This window comes from Euprymna scolopes, chromosome 2, assembly GCF_053919585.1.
Source record: "Euprymna scolopes isolate OS-2025 chromosome 2, ASM5391958v1, whole genome shotgun sequence".
Lineage (NCBI taxonomy): Eukaryota > Metazoa > Mollusca > Cephalopoda > Sepiida > Sepiolidae > Euprymna > Euprymna scolopes.
In genome coordinates, this window is record NC_136483.1 from 68,947,041 (window position 1) to 68,965,625 (window position 18,585).

Below are 18,585 nucleotides of genomic sequence, written 5' to 3' on the forward strand. Positions count from 1 at the left end.
TCCTGTGAACGTTAGGCCAAGGAGTTTGAAAAATGTACTCTCAGATCAAGAGTCGTTGGCCATTGCTATTGGTGTTAGAGAAGGTTTCTTGTAATTATTGAATGAAACAAGTTTAGTCTTGGTGGCATTGAACGTGACCATCCATTTTTTGTCCCCATTCCACCACAGATTGGAGGTCATCCTCTAGTGTTTCTGCCATTTCGTTAGATATGTGTTCATTTGTTTTCCTGTTGTGCCTGTTATAGAGTGTGGTGTCATCAGCATATATACCCATCTCAGAGGCAATTTTGTCGGGGAGGTCATTTATGAATATTAGAAACAATAGAGGTCCAAGGATAGGCTCTTGGGGAACTCCCGCATTTATATCATATTGTTTAGATGTACGACCATCGAGGACAACCTGAATTTTTCTCTTATCTAAGAAGGATTTAATTATGTTAAGTATTCTATGAGTGATACCGTATTATTAAATTACAGGTTTCGCATAAATTTTATATGCAAGATTTTGATAATTTCCTTGCTTGCAAGAATGTGACACTTTCGGCATAACATGTTATATAATACGGAACAATAATTTTTTAAAAAATTAATTTAAAAACAGGAACATAGAAAAATAATATATACCCATTAACTCTTATCCTCGAATGGCTCCGGGCCTTGATAAGTGGTGATTCTTGTGTAATAAAAAATAAATAAAAAATAATTAGATTTAAAAATGGAAAAATGTATACAAACGTTCAGAATAGGAATGTACGGGTGCAGTGGTGCACGTCTGGGGTGGGGGTATCACACCCCTTCCGCCCTTTTAATTACGTGGCGTCATTTTCAGTCTTTCGACTGGCTGAAATTTTGGGCCTCCGTATATTCCGTGTTTAGAAAAACTTTAGTTTGTTGCGTTTTGCGAAGGGCAGAATCAGTGAATCACTGAATCACTCTGTTTTGGTTGGGCTAATTAATTTTCTAAACTCTAATCATATATTTTTTTTTTTACCTGTAATCGGCTAAAATAAAATTAGAATCACATTTTTATTTTTCCTTTGACAGCGTGAGTGCCCATGATAAAATAAAATAATGAAGAATTTCGAGTTAGTTACCAGTAGTATAAAAGTTTTTGTTGGATCACCTGTAATATTGAAATCGATATTCTTAGTGATTTCGATTTTTTTTGTACTCGCTCAGTTATGTCTGGCAGCGGCAACTAACTCATGATCGAAATAATACAAAGGTCTCGGTTAATATTACTGTGCATTTTGTTTTTAGGCACAGTTTGTTTATTATGAATTCTTTTAACCCCCAAATCCAATTTATTAACGTGCGGGGAAATTCTTTTTTAAACTTTTGTCGTATTAACCTTTTTTTTTGGAAATAAATACGTGTTCGGTTGTTGGTGGTTTTTAAAGCCGGCCCAGACGTGACTACTCGATCTGACTCTCCAGTAAAGATGGCTGACTATCGTGTTACGTGGGATAAAAAAAAGGAGAACGAATTGATCGACTTCTTTGAAGGTAAGACAAATTTGTTTCGATTTCTGCTCATTGCTGTCGATTTCGTGATTATTGTTATATTTATTTATATGCCAGTTTTTGCTGAGTTGTATTTCTTTTTTTTTTCTCACCCCGTCATCGCACGCAGCTCATCCTTGTCTCTGGGATCATACTCACATCGACTATTTCAGAAGGGATGTCCGCGATGCACTCATGAAAGATCTTAGTAACAAACTCGGATGTGATCGTTCCGGACAAATTTACACTGGTAAGTAGTTTTTAAAAAAACAAACAAAAAGACGTGTTTTAATAATATGTATACAACTATTTCTTGATGTCTGAAACCGATTGTTTGTTACTCGAGTGAAAACCGACTATTTACCATTTATGACTTCGTTAAAAAGAAAAAAACGTTTAGAAAAATTTATTTATTTGTTCTCTAATTTATTAAGCTTGTCTCTTATTTCCTTGTCCTCCATCACTTTATTTACTCGAATTCATTTTTTTCTACATCGTTTATTTAGTTTTGAGGCGTTCGTATCTCTTGTTCATAAATTATTAGACTGAATTGTTGTTGATTCTTAGTTTCGTATAAAGTTTTTATTTTTATTATATTTTCAATGTAAAATGATCGTACATCTGCAATCTAAATTTATTTCATTTTATTTTTACGAGTTCAACTTTTACGGAACAAAGCTATAAGCAATGGTTATATATATATATATATATATATATATATATATATATAATATATATATATATATGTGTGTGTGTTTGTGTTTCTTTAGACTTACACTTATTTAGGAAAACAAAAATAAAGAAAATCCCTTATGGTGTATCTACTTGTCACGGCATGAAAATGTCACATTGCAAAAATCACGAATGAACATTAATTTATACATTTCTCATTCATATCTTATAAACACGAAGGTACTTATGCAGAATATGAACCGTGGGTACTTGTGCATAATTTGAACCAGGCGTCTGCGTCCGATCGGCTTTGCTCGAAACATGACCTCGACCACTCGACCAGTCAATGCACTGCAAAGTAGCAGACGGACTTTTCGAAACGAGAATTAGAAGGAAATAAAAATCATTAAATTCATTAAGCAGCACACACATGTAACAGTCCTTTTTTGAAAACTGTGTAAACAAAAAAATGAATATCTCCAGTTTGGAAAAATATTTGATGACGCCGGAACAAGCGGTCTTATATTGTCAAGAAAAAAAAAAGATAATTGCTGGGGGGGGGGGGACTACATTTCCTGTGATGAGAAGTGCAAAGTGCATCGGTCGCCAAAAGATCTGAGAAGAATGGATGTGGGTGGAGATGCCATCGCACGCAATGCACTTCCAACCTCCCCATGTTAAGAACGGCTTTCGGAATAAACTCCCCTCCCCAAACTATCGAATTAAGAACCACCATTGCCGGGGAGAAAACACCCATAATTTATTACTCTTTTTCTTGAAAAAAAAAAGTTTCTTTAATTGTTACACAAAAACTTAACAAAAAAACAAAAAAGAAAAAAAAACCTTTGCTTATCTGTTTTGTTTTGAACTTTTTCGTTGGACAAAAAATAAAAACAAATTACAGTAAAACAAAAAAGAAATAAAACAAAAACTTGTTACGGTAGGTCGTTGTTTCTTGGTTTATTTTTTTGTTTTGTTTATTTCTTCATTATCATTTTTTTTGTTTTTTTCATTATTAATTTTTATTTTTTCATCCTTTCTTTTGTCCTATTAAAGCTAAACTGTCCATTTTGCACAACTTTTATAACTACAAAAAAATTTTTTTTCCTTTTAGAGATTAACTTTAGGCTTTAATCTTTCAAACACAATCTAAAAGTATTCAAAAACTTATAAAAACATTGATAAGCCGGCTTTCAAAACCATGGATCTCATTAGTTTTTTACTAGGCACCGCCAAAACTAGGGGGCAGGTCAGTACTTTTTGACGGACCGTCTTTTTAAAAATCTACCAAAAATCAGGTAATTATCCGATCAATACGAAATTTTCAGCGATTAGTAGGAGAAGAATGAACTTTATAACAGTGTACTTATTTTTCATAAACGATATTTATATATATATATTTTTTTGCTTACAAAACCCCCCCTTGTTTTGAAGTAGGAACAAATATGCTTAAAATAATCATCTGAAACTGAACAAAACATATTGTGTTGTTGTAAGGGACAGAATTATAGATTAAAAAAAAAAAAAAAAAATTGTTTGCATACCTTATTTTGACGTCTGAATATCAGAACTTCGATTGTGTTTAATTATCCCGCTTTTGAGTTTTGAAGTGTGAAATTCTGTGAATATGTTAAGTAAAATAATTAATTTAAGTTAAGCAAAACAAAAAAAATATTTTTTTTAATATTTATACGAAAAAAGCCATTTTAAAATTTTTGATAAATAAATTAACAATTTTTTTTTTAGCGAGCCGAATAATGCATGACCATTATTAAACAGGGCATGCTTTGAATAATCGATACAAAAAAAAAAATTCGATAAATATTGTGCCCTTTGTGTTAAAAATAGCATCATTTTTTTCGATCTCGTTTGAAAACGTTTGCCGCCTTTCGACTACGGTGGACCAAACGCGCTGAAATAATTTTTTTTTATTCTGCTTTAAATTGCCCCCCCCCCCATTTTGGGGAGCCTGGCCCCCACACACATACACATTAAAAACCAAACTCATACAAATGGTCACCCATCTGGTACTGGCCAGCCTCAGCTTAATAATACATTGAAATTTTCGTCACTGAAAAATAAGTTTTTTTGGCCTGTTTGGTCTTCCATAGTTTTCTTCTTATCAAAAGAAAACGTAAACAGAGTCGATCTGAACTCTACATCGACGCGAAATATCTGGTTACCTATATGAATAAGTGGAATTATTTGAAATTCAGGTACTTATATTATAATATTTTTGCATATTCTCTTAGAAAATCATCCTAAATCTTAGTTAGACAATAAATAAATAAATTAATTATTTCAAAAACCCTTTTTTTTAAATATTTAAGTACGTTTTTTGTGCAAGACAAAAAATGTCAATTGTTAACTTTTTGGGAAAATTTAACATTTAAAATTGAATTAAAAATAGTAGAAAAAGTTTTACATTATTCTGTTTTCTATATGATAAAATTCAGGGTTTTATCTTTCTGGAAAAAAAGAAGTTACTCAGAAATAATGGATTTTAATAAATGTAATTTAGTTTTAAAAAACAACAACAACTTGATTTTGCGGCCATTTTTGGCGGTGCCTAGTTTTTACCAATAGATTGCACAGCATAGAAACAATTATGTTCAAGAAAGATAGGGACTGCCAAAATTCACCACAGAATTACTCCACCCTATATGTAACACGATGTAACTTTATTATAAATTAATATTATTAGTATAACTTTTGTACCATTTAAAAGAAGGGCAAAATAAACCAGTAATAATTTTTAAAAAAATTTTTCAGCGAACGAAAATAATGAAATTGCGAGACGAAAATTGTGTTTACATCATAATTGGCGCTTTAAAATAACGTTCCCATGTAGTAAGCATTCCGAATGTGAAAACATACCTGTGTTTAATAAATCAAGCAAAAATCAACTAATGGTCAGATATTCGTGAAATTTTCGATACTTATCCATTTTAGAATGAAATTACATATAAAATGCATTTTCCGTAAAATATATGAGGGGAAATATTTTTTTAGTGCGTGCCCCCCCCCATATTTATTTTTTAGAAATTCGAACAAAATATATTTAGATCTTTCGAAATTTCTATTTATTATGAAACATAAGAGTTCAAATAAGTAAAAAATATTTTTTTTTAAAAGTTTAAATACACGTATTGAACAAAAATTTACCTTGAAGTTGCAATTAAAAGTGATATAAATTTAATAGTATGTTTTTTTTTGTTTTTTCGAATTAATATATACTATAATCAGTTGAATTGCCAAGAAAAAGAAACTTTGTAAACATTAATTTTTAAGATTAAAACGATTAAAATTCCATCATTTCAAAATGTTCCGTTACAACATAGATTTTTAATTAATTGTGTTTAAATTTTTTTTTAAATATTAAGTTTTTATATAAACATGGCTCTTGTCAGCTATTTTATCTCCAGATTAAAACCGATTTGAAAATATTATTGCACAAATATTAAGCATTTTGTATAGTGGTGGGACGATTAATCGGAATCGTTAATCGTAAGAATCGTGTATTTTGGGAGGTATCGGAATCGCATCGTTAAAAAATACCTTAATTTTCCGATTCCTTCATTACGATTCTTTTAGTCTGATGTTGAAAAAAAGAAAAAAATGTCCTGATATTTCTAACCACAAGAGAGAAATGTAGCATGTTATAAAAAGAAACCAAAGAAATTCATTACTAACAGGGCAATGCTTAGTGCCCCTCCCTTACAAGATTCATTCATTCAGATCTATTGTAATCAAAACTACAAAAGAGTTAACCTGAAAAGAAGTATGCAGGGCTCTTCATTGCGAGTAAAAATTTAAAAAAATACGCTTATCTTTTTGGCGACTGTTTTTTTTTTTTTTTTACTAACAAATCTTCTAGTAGTGAATGAAAATGCTTTTTCAACTTATATTTTCTTAAAATAAAACGAGCAAAGTCAAATTATTTAAACAGTAAAAAGTTTAATAGAACAATATACTTTTTTTTCTTTTTTTCAAATAAGGCTTTTGAAAGAAATATCTCTAAAATGAAATTGATCACGTATTATTTCGCAAAATTTTGACAGTCAGCTTCTTTTGAAGTTTCAAAAAGAATATCATTGGAATAACATTAGAACTACACATGCTAAGTGGTGGTTTGCGGTTAAGGTCTTCAGAAAATGAAAAAACAAAAACAATTATTTTGCTATCTCTTAAATACAGCTTTATATTTAATTTAAGCTACTACTGGGTAAGTCAATTTTCAAATATTTTTTTTTTTTTAATTTATATTCTATTAAAATATTCAGCTCATGAAGCAATTAGATATATTTTTTGGAACTTCTTTGCAGATCCCCCCCCCCCAAAAAAAAAATAAAATAAAATATGGCTGAATCCAAGTTGAGCGTTACAAATTTCAGAGAAATATTGGTTTTAATTTAGATTAAATAACATTTTTGGTATGATTTTACTTTAGGGCTCGTCTCACGTTCATATAGAAAAATATATTTTTGAAAGTAGATTTAGGTGTGCTGAAAACGCCACCCCATTCTCGAATAACTCTTTATAAAATACCTATTTCGAATTTTGTTTTTATCCCGAAAAAATAAAACTTATTCTAAAAAAGACATGGGGCTTATGTTTTTTGTACCCCCCCCCCAAAAAAAAAAACACCATGAACTTAATAAACAATCAAAAACACGTGTTAGATGCTTCCTTCGATATTTTAAAAACTATTGCCGGCCCCAATTTTGAATGCAATATTTGTTTATAACACACCCGAAATTATATGAAAATTAAGATTTTAAAGGCAAGTCGTGGTAGTGTATTATCGACATTTACAAAAAAAAAAAAAAGAATTGCCTTTCCAAAATTATCCGCAATTTTTAAAAATTAATTTCCATCTAATTTTAAATTGTCCGCGAAAGATTTACTACGCTTATGTCACTTTAATACGAGTGTGGGTGCACATATGGCACACGAATAGCCTTAGTGTGCACGCGAGCGTACCGTAACGAAAGCTGTAAAATGCCCGAAAATAGTGTGAGGGTTCAGAGGCTCATACCCACTAGCGTAGCTAGGGGGGGGGGCGGTCAGCCCCGGGTGACAGCCATAGAGGGGTGACAATCCCCCCCCCCTCCAAAAAAAATTTTTTTCAGCCAAGCTTAGGTGCGAAAATAGAATTTATTTATTATATATTATGGAATTTTTACGTTTTAATTTAAAATCTTTTTTTTAGAATATTATAAACTCTTAAGAAAATTAGTCATTGCAAAACCTTTTGTCGATTTTTATTGAAAAATTTTGTACTTATGAAATCAGTTGATGACATTTGTGGGGGTCGCCTGGCCTTTTTTTGGGAACTGACTTCCTCCACAAATAATAAAAATAAAAATAAGAAATCTTATGTGCAACACAAACGGAGGTTTATTTCCGGAATAGAAATAACAAATAATAACAAGTTAAAACATAGTTCTCAATATTTCAGAGTTCTTTTTTTTGAGTTCATATGAAAGGTGGAGAGTCGCTTTTTTGTGTTCTTTGAATGTTCAAACATGTAACATAGACAATATTAATGTTCGTCTGTTAAAAGAGAGTATTAATGCGCGGAGCAGTGGAAATGAAATAATTGATGTTTGCACACGTGGTAAGTCCTAATGAGAAAGCGTTGAATGAGTCGGAAGAGTTTAAAGAGACGAAAGAATGCTCGAAAGGCTAAGAGACTAAAGAGATAGATTTTGTGTTTGTGCATGTTTATATTTGATTTGATTGGCTCCAAACGAGCTCTAGAAAATCAGTTTTAAAATGTGTCCTAGGAGGAATTCCATTGGACGGAAGACATCACATGGGGTGCTTTCAACTACGTACGCACCTTTGGTATATAAAGGTCACGCCGGAATTTGCGTGGGTGTCATTTTTCATTTTTTTAACGCGCCGAAACAATCAATTGCACTGCGCGCCTAAATTGTATTTAACGATTTTAAATTTGAATATTAAACTGTGCCAACTGGCACACATTTCATTTTTTTTAACTGTGGAAAAATGAGAAAGAAACCATATATATATGGTGCTCGGTAAAAATGGCACCGGTAAAAATGGCACAAGTGAATAACTAGGTAAAAATGGAACCAAAAGGTGCTACTGAAGCTATGGAGTCCCAAATTCTAACCTCATTTTGGGTTTTGTAAAAGTTCCTATTTTCTTGCCGTCAACGAGGGCAGAGTTAGACACAAGGCTGATTTTTTTAATATCCAGCCCCCCCCCCAAAAAAAAAGGGTCAGTTTTCATCGGAACAAAAGATTACAATTACCTCAGTTTAGAAGCATTGTTTGTCTAAAGGTTCTTATTTAATTGCACCCCCACTAGGGCAAAGTTAGACACAAGGTTGGTTTTAAATCTGGGGAATATCCAGCTCTCCAAAAAGGGGCATTTTCGATCGGAACAAAAGATTACAATTACCTCAGTTTAGAAGCATTGTTTATCTAAAGGTTCTTATTTAATTGCACCCCGCGAGGGCAAAGTTAGACACAATGTCGGTTTTTAATCTGCAAATTAGCAAAATTACCAACTAGTCACTCAGAGCAGTTTTATTAGTGAGGGTCGAAATCGCAGTGTCTTTTTTTTTTTTTTTTTTTTTTTTTTGCCCAAGTAACCATCTAGGTGTCACCAATTTTTCTTAACCCTCCTTAACTTCAAAGAGTAAATACAATATATACAACTAAAAAAATAATTGTTAAAAATGCTGATTCTATTCATGAAAAATTCTTTTAACTAGAAATTAAAACTTAGGTAAAGATAGCTGACTGACAGCAACAGGAGCACTGGTTAACTACTGAACCACGTGGAAAGGTGTGGGGGGGAGGAAAAAAGGAAATTAAATGATGATAATAAATTATGATAACCGTCTTTGAAAGGCACTAAACTAAAATTTACTTCTTTAAAATTTTAGGCGGCATTCCCCGGCGATTTTAAAGAACTCTCTCTCTCTCTCAAAAAAAAATAAATAAATAAATAAAATAAAATAATTTTTAAGGTTTGGGAAAGATATATTTATTATAACCGAATTCTTGTATGAAGACTGGATCTACTTTATTGGATGTTAATTTGTGAGATAAGTAATTTTTCAATGTTTAATATGTTGTTAAAGTTTCAATTATCAATTAAATTTTTTTAATTGCGTTTTATTTTCAATTTATTTAAAAAAAACAGGGTTTAAAATGTATTTTTCAAGGTAACAAGCTTCGAAAGAAGTCTAATTAAAAAAAAATCACTTAATTTTTAATTTCGACAACCCTGAGAATTTAATTATTAAAAAAATATTGAAATGTGACATTTTTTTTAACATTTCTATTAGTTCAATTAATTTTCTTTCAATAATTCATTTCACTCAACAAACTTCACCATTTTTTGTTTTGTTTTACTTTTATCTTTTTCTGTAATTTTGGTAATTATTTTTGCTCAATTTTATCTAGTATTTCATTTGTTTTTATAGTGGTATCGTTTTTATATGTGTTCCTTTGATATACCCTATTTCAAAATTAGTTTGGCTAAACTTATTCTTTACGTAAGAACCAACGTGTAAAAGCAATGAAAAAGTAAGAAAAAACAATAAGTGTTAACTACACTTTGTGAATTATGCACGTTCATTTATAAATTATTAAATTAAATATTTATCTTTTTTTTATATTTAATTAGTATATATTTTCTTTCTCTTCCGCAATATTTTTTTTTATTTAATTCATTAAATCTGTTAATTATGAGGACCAAAATAATGAATTGTGTTAATTTATTCTCTAATTTTCTTGTTTTTGTTCTGTTATATAAATTCTATTTTATTTGTTTTTGCTCTGAAGGATTAATTCTCTTTCTTTGTTTTTTTTCTTCTGTATTCCAATTAAGTAAAATAAATTTTCTCTAAAATAAATTTTGCAAATTTTTCCGTTTAGTTTACTATATAATAATTTTATTTAAACCAAAACACGACTGTGTAGGCATAAAATATCTCTTCCAAAGTTAGAGAACATATTTGGGAACTACCCGACCATAAGTATAAAACTACCTGGTATATTTCAAAACAATAATTCCCTAGGAATCGGAATCGTACTTGGTATCGGAATCGTTAATCAATATCTTCCTGGAATCGGAATCGTATAAAAATTAGGAATCGTCCCAACACTAATTTTGTAGCCCTCCCCACTCATATTTTGTTTGTCTCTTTTTACCGAACAAATGTATGGAAGGAAGCCGAACATAAACATTCAGTAAAACTGCATTTCATATTTAATATACAAATGTTTATAATATTATTAATCATTAAACTGTATAAATCTTAAAACTTGACAAAATTATAACAAAGATTAATTATTAATTGCAGTTTGAAGAAAATAAAGGTTTTAAAAATCATTAAATCATTTCTGTTTTTCTATAGTTTGTATAGTTAACATAAGTCTGACGTCACGGAATCATGCATATTTTTTTCACATTGTTTTGGAGATACCTAGAGAAAGAGATGTTAATATTCATTCTCATCAGATCCCATAACACTAGTTAAGTAAAAAATTGAATAACAATTTATGACAGCCATAAACTGAAAATAAAGAAAAGAAAACGCTTATTGATTTATTTATATTATTATTTTTTTTGTTGTTTTTGTAGTTTTGCTTTTTCTTTTTTTTTTTTTTTTTTTTTTTTTTTTTTTTTTTTTCATGACCTGGTTTGTTGTAGTTTTATATTTAAGGGGAAGGGTATTTATTAGCATAGCCAACATAACAAAAAGGTGTGAAAAAAATAAATATACACCAAATAAATGTTACCAAAGGCAAGATAAGTTACTCTTCTACCTACCTGGATAATTTTTTTTTTTTTTTATTTTAACTTATTTTAAAGAAGGTTTTTTTTTTATTGTTTTTTGTTGTTATTTTATTTTACTTAAAAATAAAATTAGTCTAAAGCCTGTCAAGATAGAACAAAAAAGATGATTTCAATAGAGCCATAGTCGAGCCTTGATGATAGCTCAAAAATTTTAAATTAAGCAAAATACTGATATAAACACATCCACAAATGCCATTGATCATGCGGAGATGTAATGTTCTTCCATTATTTTCTTTAATTTTCTATTTTTGGGTGATTACTGAAGCTTCACTAAGTCTCTAATGAGACCACTATTTTTTTTATATACAGACTTTACACTACTTTTATTTTAAGTAGAAAAAAATCTTTAAACTAAGTTAAAACACAAAAAAAAACTTATCTTAGTAGGAAGAAGAGTAACTTATCTGGCCCTTGGTAACATTTGTTATGTACTTATTTCACACATTTTTTATTTAGCTATGCTAACAAATGCCCAAGGGACATGGTTACGATTAGGTACTTAATTTAACTTCCAATTGCTGCTTAACAGATGGCTATATATTGACATGACAGAAAGTGTTCATAATAATTTATATAAGCAAATTAAACATTTTTAATTGCAGTTTTACAGTATATTTTGGTTATAAATTTAAAAAAAAACAACATTTTAAGAATGGCTTTTTAAATATTATTTAAAAAGGCATTTTTTTTTCCCTCAGCTATTCTGTACTTTCATCCAATAATTTAATAAACAAAACATTTTGTAAAAATTATTTTATTTATTCGGTTGTAGTTATCATTAGGTACTGAATTTTATTTCCGGTTACTGCTTAGCAGACTGTTACACAGTGACAAGGCAGAAAGGGTCCCTTCTGGTTATCTTTCTTATGTAACATGGAATCAAGAAGAAACTCAGGGAAATATTTTTAACATAATTTATTATAAACTTACATAAAAAAAAAATAAGCATCTATAAAAAGAACAAAAATGTGTAATTCATAATACGAAGACACCCTTCAACCATTTTGTAAGTGCCAGAGTTTAGACCCTGCTCTCAAGTATTTCAATGGCATATAAAAAAAAGAATTTTACTGAATGTTAATTTTTAATATATAATTTTAAAACATTTATACAAACCACTAGCATATTTATAAAAAAGACACCTCTGATGAGAGTAAAAAATGCTAGGTTTACTTTCAGCAAACTTTGTAGCTCTCACTTCCCACTTATTGGTCATCAGATTCCATGCATGATTAATGTTTCTGACAAAATAGAAAGAATTGCTGTTTTTGTTTTTAACTGATTTGAATTTGTGCTATTTAAAGATTTTAAATCCTTGTAGTATTTCTCATTCAACCATTAGTCTATCCATCTCATTAATCCTTATGCTTGAATGGTTTTTGGCCTTGATATCGATCGATCGATGCCTCCGTTCAGTCTCGAAAGACAAAGGATACCCCTGTAGGGGCAGTTGTATGTGTTATTGTGAGGCAAGGGTCGCGCAATCTGTAACCACACCTCTTCTGAATCGATACTGTTTGGGTCCAGTGGCAAGGAAAAGACAAGGACGACTGGAAACAATGCCGAGATAAGTGGAGAGCACATACAGCACCTGGAAGTCCTAAATGGTCACCCGTTTAGTACTGACCAGGCTCAACGTTGCTTAACTTCGGTGATCCAGCAGGAACCGGTACGTCAACGTAATTACGCCGTATGTGATAAGTGATGACTAATTAATATTTGAAATAAGCAGCCACATTCATTTCTAAAGAGAACAAACTTCTTTTAGAATAATAGAGTTGATGTTTTTACTGTTATGTGTGTATCGCAAACTGTGTTGTATCATGACTGGACTGGTATTAGATGCCTATTAAGATGGTGGGTATTACACCTTTGCAGAGCTTTGTGTTCTATCTTTTAACATTGCTATATTTATTAAAAATACTGAAAATAATGATAATGCTGCTTGATTCTTCTTTCAAATTTTTTTTTTCTTTCTTTTTCACAGAAATACACATAAAACGGCGATGGAAAAACCTCCGTACAACTTATGCACGAGAATGTCGTAAAAGTGAAAACAAATCAGACACAAATCCTGATAATCAATATGTCTCTAAATGGGCTTTCATTGACAGGCTTGGATTTGTTAAAGACTTCATTAAAGCAAGAATTCCTAATAATTACACTAACTTTAACTCTGGTTTATCCTCTTCAACTGCTGACCAACCTGAAAACTTCCAGGTATGTTTAAAATTGTTAAAATAGTAATACCCACTGACCCGCTTTTTTTAATATACAAAGGAGTCACTGCTGGAGGTCACTCGAGGATAAGGGTTACTGAGTATACAGTAGTCAATGTGACAATATTGTAGTAATTGTTAGTAGTGGAAATTTGGTAAATTGAATTACTTAAAGGGACGGTTCACCAAGAACTTGTTTATGTTGGACTTGAAAACGATCATATTGTTATTAGCTAGAAAGCAGGGAAAGAGAAGACAGTTCCTCAGGCATGCAATTCTAAGAAAGAAGCTTTGTTCATGGAATCTATGTTTAGGTTTAAGCACAGATAAAGAGTGGGGTAAATTATTGATAGTGGTTTTAGCTAGACGAGTGTTTCTTGTGAAAGTTTAGCGAGGAGGGAATATAGATTGGAGCTCGGACGAACACTTGCCATGAAAATTACGATAAAGCAGGTACAGGCTCGCAACGTTTCTTCTGTGAGAAAGAGGTTGCAGGGAAGAGAAAAGAGCATCTCCCACTCGGCTACAAAGTCTATTTTGAACTCTGTCAAGGCAGGATAAGCTGCTTCTAGCAGCTCCTGCCCAAATGTGGCAACAGTACTCCCTCCTTAGATGTACTTGGCTCTTATAGAGGTTAAGAATTGCATCAGCAGTGAGATATTTAATGGAGCGGTAGAATAATCCCACCATTTTTCCAGTGATCTTGGCAACGAATTTGATGTACGTGTCCCATTTCAGATCAGGAGTTAAGGTCAGACCCAGATGCTTGTCAAAACATGGAGCTTTCCCAAGATGAGAGCCATTCATTTCAATTGATTCTGGACAGGGATCAGGCATTGATTATGTAAAGATAGAAGCTTTGTTTTAGATGCATTAAAATTAACCAGCGATCTCTTTCTCCATTGCACCATGTGCTCAAGATCAGAGGAGAGAGAGAATCAGAGAGAACTTGATTGTTTACAGCCTTTCAAGTGTTGCCATAGATGGTAGTGTCATCAGCAGAAATGTCTACAGATGATCTGAGGATGTGATTTGTAGATCAGGAAGAGAGTTGGGCCTAGGATAGACTCCTAAGGGACTCCAGCATTAATACTGTGAGCTTCTGATTCTTGCCCATCAACCACTACTCTTATGAACCTACCAGAGAAAAATGATTCAGTAATTGAGAAGACATTTCCAGCTATACCATAGCTGGAGATCTTATGGAGTAGACCTTTATACCACACCCTATCAAAGGCCTTTGATATGTCAAGAGCAACTGCCCTAGAAAGGAAGCCTCTAGAAAGGAAGAGATTCACTAATAATATGAGATATAACAGTAAGCAGATTTGCTGTAGATTTAGCAGAACGTAACCATATCGCATGTCAATGAGGAGTTTATGTTTACTAAGGTGGTTTACTACTTCTCTATTTAGCACAGATTCCAGCAACTTACTCCTTACGCACAGGAGACTTATTGATCTCTATTGAGAGGAAGATAACCGATCACCTGAATTTTAAAATATGGGACATACTGATGAGGTTTTCCAGGGTGTTGGGAAGCAATTTTCCTTAAGACAATGCTTAAATAGCTTTGTAAGTATGGGAGCTAGTTCTGATTGAAGCTTCTTCAGCACTATAATTTGAATACCGTTAGGGCCAGTTGCTTTACTGAAATCAAGGTTTTTGATTAGCTTGGCAACATCATACACAGATATTTGTATATCGCATAATGTTTTTTTTTTTTGTTTTTTTTTTTTAATCACAGATTTCAAGATATAGTTCTACTAAAATAGATTTTAAAAACAAAAGCACTTTAAGTTCTCAAAATATCTCCATTTTGTTCAAAAATTAATATCCTTTCACAGGTATTAAACTACATAATATATTTAAAAAGTTTTGAACAAATAGTGATAAAAATCTTAACACCATTAAACAGCCATTGTTGTAACGTTTTTTGACGAACCTCTCATTCGTTTAAAAGTTTGTTACCCACTCCTCCATGAGGAATTTCATCATGCAATTTGGGGAAATAATCAGAAAAGCCATTAATCTCCCTATTTTTTTTTTTTTTTTTTTACAAGGGAGTTACAACTTATCAAGGCCCATAAGCCACTTGACGATAAGGGTAATGGGTGTCTGGTTGTGAGTGAAACAACACCGCAATGATTGGTAGTGGTGAAAATTAGGTAGAATTTTATTTAAGAGGACAGTTTAGCTGTCAAGTTCAATAACTTGAGCGCTACCACTCAGTAGTTATAGGCAGCTAGAAAACAGCCCTGCAGTATTGTTCCATAGATGGGCAGTTCTAGGAAAAACTTTATTCATTGGAATTTGTATTTAGTTTTAAGCACATTCAGAGTAGGGAAAATGGTTGATGGTGGTTGTAGCAGCTAAATGTGTGTTTGTTAATGCTTTACAGGAAAGAGAAGACTATAGATTGAAGCTCAATCAAGCATCTGCTATATAAATAACGATAGAACAGAGAGTGAAGTATAAAATAATCTAGACCGTTCCTTTTTGTTTCTGTCTTAAAATAAGATTTCAATATGACGAGTATTGAACAATTTAAAAAAATATTTTTTATACCACAACTAGTAAGTAAATCAACCCTTTTACTCTTTTATTGATTAAAATTATAATTGTATAATGCTTCCTCTTTTCATCGTAGCAATTATACTATCACTCCCATTTTCAGTGACAACGATAGACTCTATTATTACTCCTTAATAACAACAGCTGTTTATAAAAATCGTTTATTTTGTAAACTTATTTTATTTTGACACAACAAACTTTTTTGGTTTAAAATTAGTGCATTTTGTTGTCATTTTATAAAATAGTGGCTCCTTCAAGAAATATTGGTGAAAATATATTCACCTTTTAAACTTTAATTTTACTAAGCCTTTCTAGTTACCAATTTTAAAAATTAAGATTCTACTTCAGGCGATTATGTATGAATATCCTAAAAACCTTGGTAAAAAAAAAACAACAAAAAATAATTTAGAAGTAGTAGGATCAGTTTTGTATATAAATTTAACATGAAATTATCCTCTGTCTCCCTTGCCTTTTGGTCCTGGATATGACCTTAAACTATATCCAGTGGTGAGGCCCCAGCTTGCGGGCTTTGGGGAGTGTGGAGCCACCCTTTAATTGCCATTGCTCCCAGGTCCACTCTGACCCGGAGTGGTAGTACCTGTTAGGGTCCCAACTATGGGTTAAATAGAAACCGACTTGAAAACAACAAATATATTCTATTAAAAAAAATTTTCTACAAAATAACTGGATTCGGCATTAAATAACCTGAAAAGGGTTGATATGCCGTAAAACAAAAACAACCAACCAACCCTTGCCTTTTAGAATAGTTTGCACTGCAAATTCTTTTGATATTTTTTCAAACTGAAAAGTTAGTATAAAAAATAATTACCCTTCCACGAATTCTAGGTTCAAGTGACAAGCACACCTCTTAAAAATGCCTTTATTTGAATGTGTCATACCATCAATCCTAAATCTGAGTGACAAATCCCCCCCCAAAAAAAACATGCTTCTAACTGTAAGTCCGAGTGACCTCCTCACCCCTCATCCTACAAAAACAAATTTCTTAAAACTACATTATAATCGTCTAAAAAATATTTTTTTAAAAAGTTCACAGAACTTATCTGTAAATCTATATAATAATCTTATAAAGAAATTAATTGCCACCACCATCATCTCTATAAAAAAATACAAAAATAGAAAACCGCACATGCACCTTTTTAAATGCAGATTGGCAGACCACCTCCACTCTTTCATAAATGGTAGAATTAAAAACTGCACTCTTTATTTGATTATTTCTGGAAGACCCAAAACTGAAGAGCCAGTGCTCAAAACAACGAGATATTATAAAAAGGCTGACTCGGAAGCCATCAGAGATCTTATCAGAGATGCCCCATGGGGAAATATTTTTTCTCTTCCTGCTGAACAGTGTGCAACCGAGACCACTGAATGGTTCAAAACTGCAATCGAAGCGCATGTTCCCATGCGGAAATTCTATAGCAAGCTCCACTCTCCCCAATGGTTTACTTCGACTTGCGCAACTGCCATTGCTCAAAGGCAGCATGCATTCCGCAGGTTTAACCGACATAAGTCCAGTTCAAACAGAAGTACATAGAAGCTAGAAGTAACGTTAAGAAAGAAATAGCGACAGCTAAGAGGGAATTTACGGAAACCACTAAAAAACGCATCGAAGCACAAAAACTAGGAACTCGTGACTTCTGGAAAATCTACAACAGTGTAGTAAATAATGGGCAATCAACAATTCCCCCACTAACCAACAATCACGAGGTTCTTTGCTCAGCAACCGAGAAGGCTAACATGCTTGCCAGTCGGTTTGCCTCAAACTCCACACTGGACCCTCTAAACCACCCCCTACCTCAATTTCCTATGCGGACAGACGCCACGCTAGACGATCTGATAATCACCCCTGCTCAGGTGCATGCTATCATAAAAAACCTTGACACTTCAAAAGCATGTGGACCCGACCTCATCCCAGCTGTGCTATTAAAAAAGTGCTCAGCCGCAGTAGCTCCAGTTCTCTCCAAACTCTACAACAAATGCCTTAATGACTCTTGCTTTCCGGGCTGTTGGAAAACTGCTTCTGTGGTACCAGTATTCAAGAATTCTGGCGAAAGAACTGACCCATTAAATTATCGCCCTATTAGCCTCCTCCCACTTTTTGCCAAAATATTTGAGACCTTAATTAACCATGCTCTAGTCCAGTACCTTACAGATGCTAAACTTCTGACCGACCAACAATATGGATTTAGACAAGCCCGTTCCACGGCAGACATCCTCACTGTAATCTCTGAACGCATATACCATTCACTGGACAAAGCGGGAGAGGGCAGAGCGGTAGCTCTAGATATATCTAAGGCTTTTGACAGGGTATGGCATGAGGGTCTCCTCAGGAAGATTAGATCTTACGGTATCACTGGTAGAATACTTAACATAATTAAATCCTTCTTAGATAAGAGAAAAATCCAGGTTGTCCTCGACGGTCGTACATCTAAATAATATGATATAAATGCGGGAGTGCCCCAGGGATCTATCCTTGGACCTCTGCTGTTCCTGATATTCATAAATGACCTCCCCGACAAAATTGCCTCTGAGATGGGTATATATGCTGATGACACCACACACTATAGCAGACATGACAGGAAAACAAATGAACATATATCTAAAGTAATGGCAGAAACACTAGAGGATGACCTCCAATCAGTAGTGGAATGGGGACAAAAATGGATGGTTACGTTCAATGCCGCCAAGACAAAACTGGTTTCATTCAATAATTACAAGAAACCTTCTCTACCACCTATAGCAATGGCCAATGACAC

General features: G+C 32.6%; 2 protein-coding genes across 2 annotated transcripts in view; both read left to right on the forward strand.

Moving 5' to 3' along the window:
- Nucleotides 1–18,585, forward strand: part of LOC145291926 (dnaJ homolog subfamily C member 11-like) — a 171,484-nt gene that overhangs the window by 81,343 nt on the left and 71,556 nt on the right. The gene's annotated exons all lie outside the window — the stretch shown is intronic.
- LOC145291927 (uncharacterized) overlaps nt 1,401–18,585 on the forward strand; it is a 44,489-nt gene continuing 27,304 nt past the window's right edge. Inside the window, exons 1-3 of the mRNA XM_080137841.1 lie at nt 1,401–1,505; nt 1,633–1,752; nt 13,006–13,238. The gene's annotated coding sequence lies outside the window, so the exon portion shown is untranslated. The remainder of the gene's footprint in view (nt 1,506–1,632; nt 1,753–13,005; nt 13,239–18,585) is intronic.